The sequence below is a fragment of the Phalacrocorax aristotelis genome, chromosome 3 (assembly GCF_949628215.1).
Source record: "Phalacrocorax aristotelis chromosome 3, bGulAri2.1, whole genome shotgun sequence".
Taxonomy (NCBI): Eukaryota; Metazoa; Chordata; class Aves; order Suliformes; family Phalacrocoracidae; genus Phalacrocorax; species Phalacrocorax aristotelis.
Genome location: NC_134278.1, coordinates 11945572 through 11957456, shown reverse-complemented (window position 1 = coordinate 11957456; position 11885 = coordinate 11945572). Strand labels below are relative to the sequence as shown.

Below are 11885 nucleotides of genomic sequence, written 5' to 3'. Positions count from 1 at the left end.
CACCACTGCTAGCATACTGGTACTCCTTAAGACCCACTTCAGCTGCTGGAAATCTTACTGAAAAGAATATCAACTTCTGTTTTTAACTGGAAACTAATATTCAGGTTCTATATTTGGATGCCACTTCACAGCTAATTTCCACATAAGAAAAAAGGGCAATAATGATATTGACTTTTGTAGAGCGCTTTGAAATCCAAGGAAAAAAGAGCTACAAGAAAAGCTGGCATTATTATTATTTTTCTCTTACCATCTGTGGAGAGGAAAAGAATGCAAGTTGATATAACAGAAACGAAGAAGTAGATGTGTTTTGACATCGTCGTATAGGCTAGAATTATCTGGGTGGAGGGTGGTATTTGCATGGGATACTTTGCCAATTTTCAAGAACAAAGATAACAAAATCTAAAAAACAAGAGTTTATACTTCACGCCACTGGCACGTTTAAGGTCTGAATTGAAAGAGGGATTGTAGGCCAGTTAACATTCTATTTTTATTTGGTAGTTTTATCCAGCTGTTGCAGGCATGTAGCTAGATTTTGGCTTCTGGAGTCCTTCTACATGCATGTCAAGATTTGAGACCTGATTTTCCTGTTTTAAATTGGGCAGCCATCCTGGAAACCATAATAAGATGCAGCACTGTTGACAGACTTTCTCATGGAAAGTCGAACAAAATGCTATAGAAATTGCTATATGCAGAGGTGTGGTAAAAACTTTCAGTGTCTCCCAAAAGCCCCTGGATGTTGTCTTTTTCTACCTTTCTGTGTTCTTTTTAGTTCTTTGATATTGTTTTATAAGCTTGGTTTCATCTTATTAACTGTTCCCATTGAAAGTTTGGCAATTTGTCCAAGTTAGTTCTCCAGACTCCCTTTATCACAAGTAATCAGTGACAGGCACATCTAGAAAACTATATGGATCTAACTGTCTTATATATATCTTTCTGGATGGATAAAACTGCCCTCTGAAGAAAACCTTTTTTCCTTTCCGTTGGCTAGTGAGGATGTCAAAAAGGCAAGCTCAGACTAGAGCGTAAGTGTTTGATGGCTAAAGTTAGGTGAGAAAAATCCCACTCCCAGTTACACATAACAACATCAAGATCTTCACAGAAAACATAGAGAAGCAAGGTCTTTGCCCCACACTGTGGAAGCTCAAATCAAAGTGATGGACATACCAGAGAAGTGAGGGTATACCAGGAAGGGCAATAGTTATGGAAATAACAGTACAAAATTACTCATTTTGGGAATCCATCTGGTTAGGTGTGTTGTTTCATTTAAATGATGTGTAAACGCACTCACTTAATGGCCCTCATTTATACATTTATACATGTCATGTGAGCACTACAACACACACGGTTTTAATTTTAAAACCTAAAGCACAAGTAGCAGACCTCACCTTTGCTGGATGCTGTCGGGTGTCAAAATCGAAAAGTTCAGCTTGTGCCCCTTCCAAGGAAATATAATACATATGCATCTGTGCACCCTGAGGTCTGCACACAGCTGCACAATGTTTTATGAGATGTTGCAGTGGCTTCTGCTAGACTTCCTGACGTAAAACTACAAACAATCAAACCCTCCTTCCCCCACATCCCATTCTCTCAACCAAATGCCTGAGAAAAGAGATTTTTTAAGCCAACTATGTCCTCTAAATACTTTTGGTCTCAAGAGCAGAAGTTATCATAGTATTTACAGAAGGAGATCATGATCTTGGGTATTTCAGCCTTGAGTAGAAGGAAGCTAAACTTCTTAGCTTGGGTTCAAAACAAAAGTTTCTCTCAATAAAGTCTAAATCAACCTTACAAGGCAGAAATAAGTATGCTCCACTGAGCAGAAAAGCATGAGCTGACATTTAAAATCTACACACTGCTATCTCAGCCACCCAAGAGAGAAGCGATTCTGCATTAACAGAAGAAAAATGCAACCCTGAAAATTTATATCTTTGTGTTTACATCGGGACAACTGCAACACAATACAATACCCTGGCACCCTCCTTTCATGTATTCCATTTTTTTCACTCAGCTTGTATCTTTTTCTAAATAGATCCAGGTCAATAAAATAAAACAGAGTACAACTTATTTGTTTTTATTTTTGCCAAGAAAATGCAAATTTGATAAGCCAAAATATTTTTAAATTGGTGTTGATTCTGGAAAATACATTGTTTTGGTTTTTAACTCTAAAGGCTTCATTTTGACATTTTGAGAACAAAAGGTTTTGAGTCAAAATGATGTTTCATTTTGATAAGTGGCTTCAGTTTCACTAAAAAAAGAACAAAGGCATGAGTAAAACATTAAATTAAATTAAATATTTGTATATTTGCAGTTCACCAAAGAACTGGAAAAGAAATCTCTCTTGTCAAGTCAACACAAAGTGATTTCAAATTCCTCATTTTTTAAAAAACTGTCAAAAAAAAAAAGAAGAAAGATCAACTTCCTCAAATCTTACCCCAGAATAAAAGCAGGATATAACTTGAGTGCAAAACCTATTTTAGCATTTATTTTTCTGTTTTCAGAAAATGAACATGAAACTGTCAGTACAACGTTTTCAACATTCTCAGCAGGGCACATTAGAAATGAAACCAGTCACCGTCAGGAGTGCTCTGAGCCTGCCTTCCAACTGACTCGTCCAAAACTAATGTAGTAATACATTGTTTATTGTACTTGTTATCATACGGGGAATCAATAAGGAACTCCTTTTATCGTAGGCATAGCTTCAGCAATTAGACATCAGATGCACCAAATGGTCAAGCTTTTAGCCATTTCACAATACCATGTACCGTTAGTCTGGGATTTCAAAAAATGCTTGGACAGAAAGCATGCAAATTCTGCTGCAATTCAGTGAGAACTGCGTACCTAATTCCATCAGCCATCCCTGAAAATTCAAGCCTTAGTGCTCTTATACAGGCATTTGCACTTTCAATCAGCAATGTCCACAGCAGTACCCTTTCAGGTGAATATCCTCTGATGGTGGCCCTTCTCTTGGAAAATGGCAGGAAGAAAAAAAATAGTACTGAATGAGATTCCCCCCAGTACAACCTCACTTAGCACCGTTTCTGCGTAAAGCTTGATGCACACACAAACTCATGGTGGCATCCTGCTGTACGAATGTTCAACAGCCTGACTCTAAGGGATATACGATCACTCTTTTCAAGTGTTACCCTGGAAACAATTTGTCTCTTGGCAGACATTGCATACTTACACAGGAAACTAAATTTAAATCCTTAGGCATAACATCTTGGTCATGCCTGCCCTTTTGTTTGAACTCCTTTAATAAAACTCTTGCCCTCACACTTGGCTGTACTAAATCCAAGTATGATCTTTGCTTCCTCCTCATTATTAGTTCAGAGGGAACACTCTAGTAGTTGTATGCAGGGTTATCCATTACCTAAAAGCAAAACGTGCCAACTTGGAGCTCTGTTCATTGACTTACATGATGTTTACCCAAGGATTTTCATGCAACTGGCTTATAATGGCCATGTAATTTGCCTCTTCTCAACAGCTTTACAGAACTGGTATTCATCATCAACTCAGACTTTTCAGCATACAACAGGTGAGTCAGTTCATAGGTGGATTGGGAATAAACAACAGAACAAGGTGGAGCATTTAAAAAAAGAGAACTAGGCAAACAGAACTGGTGCAATCAATCAAAAATATGATTCTTAAATGAGTAGTTTCAGAGGGGGGCAACGACAAATGAATGGAAATGTTATGTACACAAGTTAGGCTCATACCTGGCTGAAGGCATATAGTGCAACTGGAAATTTTGGAAAGAAATATCTGCCCACCTGCCTGCATCCTTGGCCAGCAAAAGCAGTGCTTTATAAACAGATGAGAGACCAAGGCAGTTCTCCACCTTTGCACACAAACACAGGCATACTCAAACAGGACAGGGGAGAGGAAATCATCCTGTTATTCCACAGCGCACATAAGCTTCAACTCACACTGCCTATTCTAACTATCACTTCTCAAACACCTACAGAGTGGCAGTGGTGGTACACAGCTCAGGAGCCCACAATGTCCTTCAGCGATGGCAAACTGCTAAAATTTGTTTCCAAGTGAGTATGCTCAACATCTGATGGGTCTTTGGGGGGAGCTGAGACCTCCTACATTATAAAGGGGCTTGGGGATATTCCCCCCCACACCCTTGCCTTTTCTTTTTCTTTTTTTTAGTAATTGATGCTGAAGCAATCACAGTGGACCTGGAAGCACATGTAAAGGGAGACAAAATTGGATACAAGTCTCAGAAGGACGGCATAAGGATTTAACAATACCTCTTGGACTTAACTCCATTGATGAGGTAGGTGCTGGCTGGGGACTGTGAGGAATTATGCAGAGCGTTCCCTCCCTCCTCCTTTTTTTCATAAAATAGCCTGTAAGGCAGAGGGTGCCTGAGACATGAGCAATGTTTTTGTTGGGAATGGATGACTTTTAGCAGTGGGGGAAAAACAGTTTTCAAAATTTACTTTTCACCACCGTGCAACACCTTGAAAATATTTTGGCAAAAAAGCCAGGTGTTGTGCAGTTCCAGGATTCTATCAGAGGTTCAGTTTCTTTGGCAGGTAGAATAGAAAATGCTACCAGCATATTGGAGGAAATATGAATAGCTCTAGTCAAACCGTTTTACACTGTAACCAGGGAAAAGTCATTGTGTATGTGAACTTTCTGTGTCTCATCTAAAGCATCATTAGGCATGAATTAAGGAAAGTTAACCTTTTATTTTTTTTTAACAAATTCTTCACGAATTAGGGCTCTGTTGTGCTGGGTGCTTTTCAAAGACATGCCAAGAAACAGTTGCTGTATCTCAGCATTTAACATAAGTAAATGGGACATATGAAGGATGAAAGAAAAAAAAATCCACCCTAATTTTACATGTCATGAGCAGGAAAATGATGTCTTGCAGAAGCTTTCAGAAAAAGGTTGTGATAATGAGGAACTGAATGCAGAGGTCTCAAATACTATTCTAATGCTACAAATACAAGCATTTTCTTCTCAAAGAATGCTCTAGCTTCCTCATGCACATACCAGCTACTATTCCACTGATGTCAAAGGAATTATTTTTGCTGAATTACATAGATAAAAATAAAAGTCAAACCTGGCCAAAAGCATACTCACAGAACCAGATTCTCCAATATGCTCCTGTGGCTTTATGTTACCCCAGTGATACAAGCCAGCCATAACACTAGATTAACTAAAGTAAGGCTGCTGTGTGTGTCACCAGAGAAGTACAGAGCAGCTGGGACATCTATGGGAAATCTATATTACAATGTTTCTACCTTCTCACCTTTCTGACTTCCTCATCAAGGATTAGTACCCATTCCAGCTGCAGAGAAAATACATGGAAAATAAATACTGGAAGAAAGAAAAATTAAGCATTCAACAGCAGTAACCCAAGCAGGTTGTAACTTCTGTTTCTTAAGTTAATGTGCAAGCAAATCTCCACTGTTGTGGTTTTTAAACTCACTACAACTAGGTTTCGTTGGAGGAAGAGATAGCAATATTGAGTTGGTTCTTATTAACACCATGCCATGCTCCTCAAGTCTGAAACCAAGATCTTCCGAGAAGTGATATATGAAGACTAAAGTAGGCTGAGAACTCTTTAACTGATCATAGATTTTGATGTCCAAAGATTTCAGATCCACCATCCCTTGTGTGTACCAGACTCAGGCAACTTCATTGTGCACAATTACCATTGTTCAAAATTCATATAGAACTATAAAACACACTTGAAAAATAGTTTCTTACTGTCTAGGTATGGTCTAAATGACCAAGAGTGGAATGGGTCTAAAATTCTTCTTAAAATATAAAAATTCAAAAATTGCAAATGAAGTAGGAAAACACATGCAACTTTTTCACAAATTCCTTTCCCATCTTCAGAGCAACAGAAAATTTCACATATCAATTTCAAAAATGTGGGGGAAAAAAATCTTAAAATTCTATGTCTGAGGTTGTTTTCTTGTACCAATTCATGCAATACTTTAGTAAAGCTTTAGGCTGAAATCTGAAACAGTTGGAAAAAGGCAGAAAGAATTTCCTTAAACAAACTTAAACAAGATAGAATTTCCTAGCAGTGAGAATGATTAAATATTGGAATGACTTACTCACTCTGGCCTATCTGTAAGAAAAGACAGGAGATGGCTCACAGCCTGTGTGCAAAGAGAGAGGAAGATCTGGCTGAACATTGTGGTATGCATCTTTCTGGCGTGGGAATCTCTGACTCTGAAGTCCTCTGTTCATTCCTTACCTTTTGTGCCATGAACGTAGTTGCAATATTTGCTACTCCATAATAAGATAATGAGGCAGAACGTACCTTCGGAGAATTCAAGGGTTATAATGAAATAGGGGAAGTCAGTGACAGACTGAGCAGCAAAGATTCAGTCCAGAGGAAACTTGATAAACTTGAGGAGAGGGCCAGCAGAAAACTCCTGCAGTACAATGAAGAGAGGTGCAAAGTCCCGCACCTGGGACAGAACAGCTCCATGCATTAGCACAGGTTGCAAACGGTCTCAATAGTAGCCCTGGTGGGAAGGTGGGAACCAGACTGGGTATGAGCCCACAGAGTACTCTCATGGTGAATAATGCATGCTTGGCTGCGTTAGAAGGAAAGCGGTTAAGGGGTCTAGGGAGGTCACTTTCCCTTTCCATTCAGTGCTGGTGAGACACCATCTGTGTCCCAATTTGAGCCCCCAAGTCCCTGTTTGAGGCTAGAGGATGGAGTTGGGATTTAAGTATTACATAGAACCATTCTTAGGGGAATAGCTGCTTGGATTGGAGATACAGATATTTAATGTTTTGGGATAAACAGGAGGTCCAGATGAAACAGTTTTCGTTTGTCTCTTCTGTCCTTAATTTCAATGAAATCTAAAATAACCAGCTCTATGAAGTCAGTTCATTTCACTGATGGTTTTGGCGGAGTTTCTCTCCCACCGTGTTGCCAGGAAACATGGCAGAGTAAAATGACTTTTGGACTGTCACAGCTTTAGGCCTTATGACTCTGAGGGATGAATGCCAAGGCAATCAGCATGCCGGGGAAGTTGCACACTTTGCAAGCTCTGCGGCGTTACGTGACCCTGCAAAAGGGAAAACTCATGAGGTTAGAAGAGAAAAAAAGACACGGAAGGAAGGAGCTACAGAGCAATTAATCCCACCATTTAATCTGTACTGGAGTACTACTGCCTGTATTTCATTTGAGCAGATGCCATCTGAGCAGATAATCTGAAGACAGCAATACAAACAAAGAAATTAAATGACAGCAGCACAATAACCCCTCACCTCCCTAGTAGGGATGTGATAAGGGACTCTGCAAACTGCCCCATTCAACCTAACTTTGCACCTTGACTTGTCTTGCCTTGCCTTGTCTTGTTTTATATTGTCTTGTTTTGTCTTGCCCTGCCTTGTCTTATCAAGATGCTCCTGTCTGAGCTAGCTGAGAATAGTTCAATCCTAATTTTTCCACCAGATTTTCCAGCCTGTATTAAATCTACCACTCATGGATGAATAATCTGTTATCCTTCTGCAACAAATTAATTGCAGGCTGTTACAGAATGAGTGATGTGGGTACAAATTCTGTGAGTCTCTGCTATATAAAATTCAATATAGCCTTTGCTGCTGGGATAATCCTGTGCCAATATACCCAGCAAAAAGTACAGAACGTGTGCACACAATGCAGGAATCTTTCAGGTCAGCATTGACAGTTGCATATTTATGCATTTTTCAAAAAACTTGAAAGGATATAGAAAGGACTGTTCTGAAGTATTCCTGCTAGTCTGTGTACTTTATAAACTGCCTTGGGTTCAACATATGGTGCATTTTTCTAAAGTAAATATAAATAACTGCTTCTGATTGCTTTCAGAACTGCACCCAGATCATCACTATAATTCTACCATAAAATATATGTCAGTTATTAAAAAAAGAACCAAAACTCCACAGGCATGTGAATGTCATGTTCTGTTAACCTGGCTTTGCCATTTAAACATATGGTGGATGAAGAAGTGGAACAGCTATGGTATAATTAAGATTCAGTCCCACAAATAACTGCATAAGCTTAACAGTCATTGTTCTGGGGGATGGCTATACTGAGGTCTCTACTATGACTGCAATTCATACCAGTTGTTGAGGCTGGTTTATCTTTAAACTAGCTTGTTAGGTACTGCTAGGACCACAAGTATCTCAGTACAGAAAACAGTATGGGTAAATTCCATGAACCTTACCCAGCCTCCTCGTGGGCTTTGCATCCTGCACTGAATCCCTTCCTACATTTCTAGATACATTTCTAGTATTGTCCAGGCTGGTTTATTTAGAAATGGCTTGGGCCTACGCGTATAATTTGCAGACACAGTACAGAAAAATCCTGAGGCTGTGAGAACTATTTAATCCAATTAGTCTTTTGCAATGGTGTCCCCATAAAAATGTGTTTACACATGGATGTGGACTTATTCTGGGGACAAAGAGATTCCAGCAACTGGTATAGCTGAGGCACTGAAGAACATGTCTTCTTGTACTGGAGGGAGCTCTATTCTGAGATACTTCAGAAACTGTGGTTAGCTGTGTGTTGTGAATCTGCAGCCTTGGTTGAAGTCAGCAGGAGCTGCCTGTGTGTAAGGGAAGAATTTGGCCCATTAGGACCTAATATGGCACATCAAAGGAATATAGAGCTGGCATCTTTCAGAGAACTTTCTGATATTCACATGCAACTGCACACTGTGGGTGGCATTGAGCTGGGTATGAATTGATTGGAGCATAGACAAGAACCAGAGCAACTGCAGCTAAGAGGAGGTCTGCAGACCACCCCCAGGATGCTGTAAGACCACCGGTTTCCTTCAGAAAAAGGAAGGAGGCTAGGGTAAGTGGAGACTACAAGCATTACAGGCTCTTGCAACAGAAAGCAATTTGCTGTTACCAATGGGAACAGCAGCCAGGGAAAGGGGCTGAGTGTAATGTTTTTTTCATACTTGTAACTAGCCCCTGAGTCCTTGCAGAGAAAAAAAACAGTGGAGCAAACTTGGTAAAGTGGTGAAAACATGCAGCTTAGGCAGGATGGGGTCTCAGATTCTAGTCTGTTCAACTCAGTAGGGTTTTTGTCCAATCATTTGAAAGTCATATCTTGTTGTTACTATGAAATGCACATAGTGCAGTCTGATGTTATAGTTTATTTTTGTTTTATAATGCACAGGTGTATGTACACATGCATGCTAGGCTATCTAATGGTGTGCATTTGCTCTGGGACTGGTTGCTCTCCTCATGGTCACAGCTAGCAGATTAAAGTTCCATATCTGAACATAGGCTGTGTTTAAAAGCTTTTGATACACTGCTTTCTATGCTCTAAGGCTGCCTTCTGGTTTCTCCTTTCCTAATGTGTGTGGGCTATTCCATGTCCCTCATTACTCCTCAGATTCATCGTGCCAGACCCCTCTCATGCTGGCAGCAGCAGCATGTGCACTTTGGTGATTTATAATACCAGGCTCCTTGGGGAAGAGTGTGTTTCACTGGCAGTAAAAGGGGTTGTTGTGCAGGTGGAAACTTGTTTAAACAAACCTGAAGTTGTGATATAATGGAGGTTGGTAGCTTAACATAATCTCTGAGAGTCCAGAAAACCTGTTATTTTACACATCAGAAACCTGCCTGAGCTCTTCATTTCAGAGCTTTCCATCAACCAAAAGGAAAAAGATAAATCTGAAATTAAAATAAAATGTTCTTGTATATCAGACTGTGGGTGATATGCATGGGGAAAAAACCAAGAAGTTATTGTTGTCAGTGTGGTTAACAAAAAAATTAATTGTGTTTTCACAGCTCACTAAAGTATTCGATTTTACTTCCAGCTTCCTGAAAACAAATTTCAGATATAAAAATGTCTCTCAAATCCTGTCATTCTGCAAAATACTGAGGTTGTAAGGGAGAGAAAAGATAATGTACTGGTAGATAGATCTTAGAAGTTGCTAACTAAATATTCTTCCTTGAGTAACATACTCCCCAGATAATGCTATTATGTATAAATTATAAATATGATTTTCAATTCAGACAGTTGAATGGAAAGGTTCAGAGTGCAAGTTTGGTTCAGACAATCATCTAGAAGTCTGAATGTTTATTGAAATTATCTGAACCTATCAAATCTCCAGTTTGAACTGGCAGTCTCCTGAAAACCATCATTTCATGTGAGATTTCTGGCACTTACCTTTCAGGTGCTGGCCAGAAACATCATTTTTGTGGTGTTACGGTTTCAGACCTTGATGGCAATTACAATTGTCAAAATAAAAACTCTCTCTCTACTTGTTCCAGGACTTCAAAAATATTTGGTTGCAGTTTGTTTCTGAAAGTGTGAAAAGGTTGAAGTGAAGGTTTTTAATTTCCTTTTTCTTTTCTTCCCCCCACCCCCCGATTCCTTTTGTCTCTTTTGAATCAGTTCCTTATTATCTCAGATGAAATATCTCAGTAGTGAAACAATCCTAAATTTTGTTAGATCTGTAGTTCTCGTGCCTCTTCAGAACATCAGACCTATAAAGCAACTGTTTCAGTAGTTTATTTCTTTGTCGTCAGCTATGTCTGTTGAAAATTAAAACATTTTCCTCATCTTGATGTGTGGCATATCTGACTGTGAAAGGCCTCACCATCTGTTTTAGGGCCTGTAGAACTTAGCAGGGAATGTGAACACCATTGTAAGGAACTTCCAGTGTTTGTTTTATTTCATTTCAGATACAAACTAACTTAACATAATCTCAATACAGAGCATTTTATATGTTTTCTTAAAATATAAACTGCTTGAGATTGAAAAACAGATTTCACATCCTATCTTCCTAGGCTCCAGCAAAAATTTTACTAAAGAACTTTTTTTTTTTTTACAGTACACAGGAAAAAGTCTCTGCTGTAAGAGGAGGCTGAGCTTTCTCTCAACTAACTTTAGCTATTTAAAACAGATATTCAGCTGAAGCTAACCATGTATATTCCCTCTGCTGACTATAGACAGATCCCACTGAGACCTAAGCCTATCAAAAGAGAAATTCTTGCAGTCAGAATCCTAAAGTTTGATCCACTTGGGAGGAGGAAAGAAGTAGTTTTGTTGCACCTTCACAAAGCTTCCTCTGCTTTCAGTAGTGTATTCCACTATTTAGAGCTTGGGATGACTTAGTCTTTAATGTTGAATCTGTGAAGTCAAAAAGTCTGTAGAAATAAACTCAGCTAACAGATAGAAGCTCAGTTAATTTACAGGCTTATATTTATTGGTCCAGGAAGATGTTTATTACAGTGGACCTGCTTTCTCCCTCAAACAGGAGACTGCCAAAATAACCTCTGGGGTTATTCATGGTTAGTTACATCTTAGAGTTGCTATCTGAGAAAGGAAAACTCTCCAGGTCTTCCTAAACGGATGAAGCCATACTTCTTTTTAAAAAAGCCATTACAACACTACCAAATTAAAACCTACAGAAAAGCTCCAGAGTCCATAGATGCAGTATCATCAAGCACATATGTTGTCATGTAAAAACTTGTACTTACTTCAAGCTTTCTTTCTAGTATGCTTTTGTTTTTCTTGGTTTATCACAGTACGCATCTGTTCTTATTTGTAATCTTACTGGGAAAATGCATGTACCAACAAACTCAGGAAGAAATCCATGTCTCAGTTAGGTATCTTTCTTATAGACCCTGCAGGTTTCTTCACTACTTAAACTATGACAGGTAAAATTTTGCATCCTGTTTAAAATCTTCACTTCCAATCCTCTGACTTTAATTTAATATTATTTAAAGTGAGTTCTGACACAGTGTTCTGTTAACTTTCACAACTCAGCCACAAACCTGGCTGCTGCTATTCTGGCTTATGAAACCAACCATGAAATTTAAATCTTTAAACAATTTTGGAAGTCTTGGGGTTATAGTGATTCCACATCAGTTAAACTAATTACTTATAAGACATA

The 11885-nt window shown here is 38.9% G+C and overlaps 1 long non-coding RNA gene across 1 annotated transcript in view; it reads left to right on the top strand.

The window, feature by feature from the left end:
- The first annotated feature begins 3448 nt into the window (after positions 1-3448).
- Positions 3449-11885, top strand: part of LOC142055715 (uncharacterized) — a 12453-nt gene continuing 4016 nt past the window's right edge. Inside the window, exons 1-3 of the long non-coding RNA XR_012660000.1 lie at positions 3449-3535; positions 3965-4040; positions 4171-4282. This is a non-coding gene — a long non-coding RNA (uncharacterized LOC142055715). The remainder of the gene's footprint in view (positions 3536-3964; positions 4041-4170; positions 4283-11885) is intronic.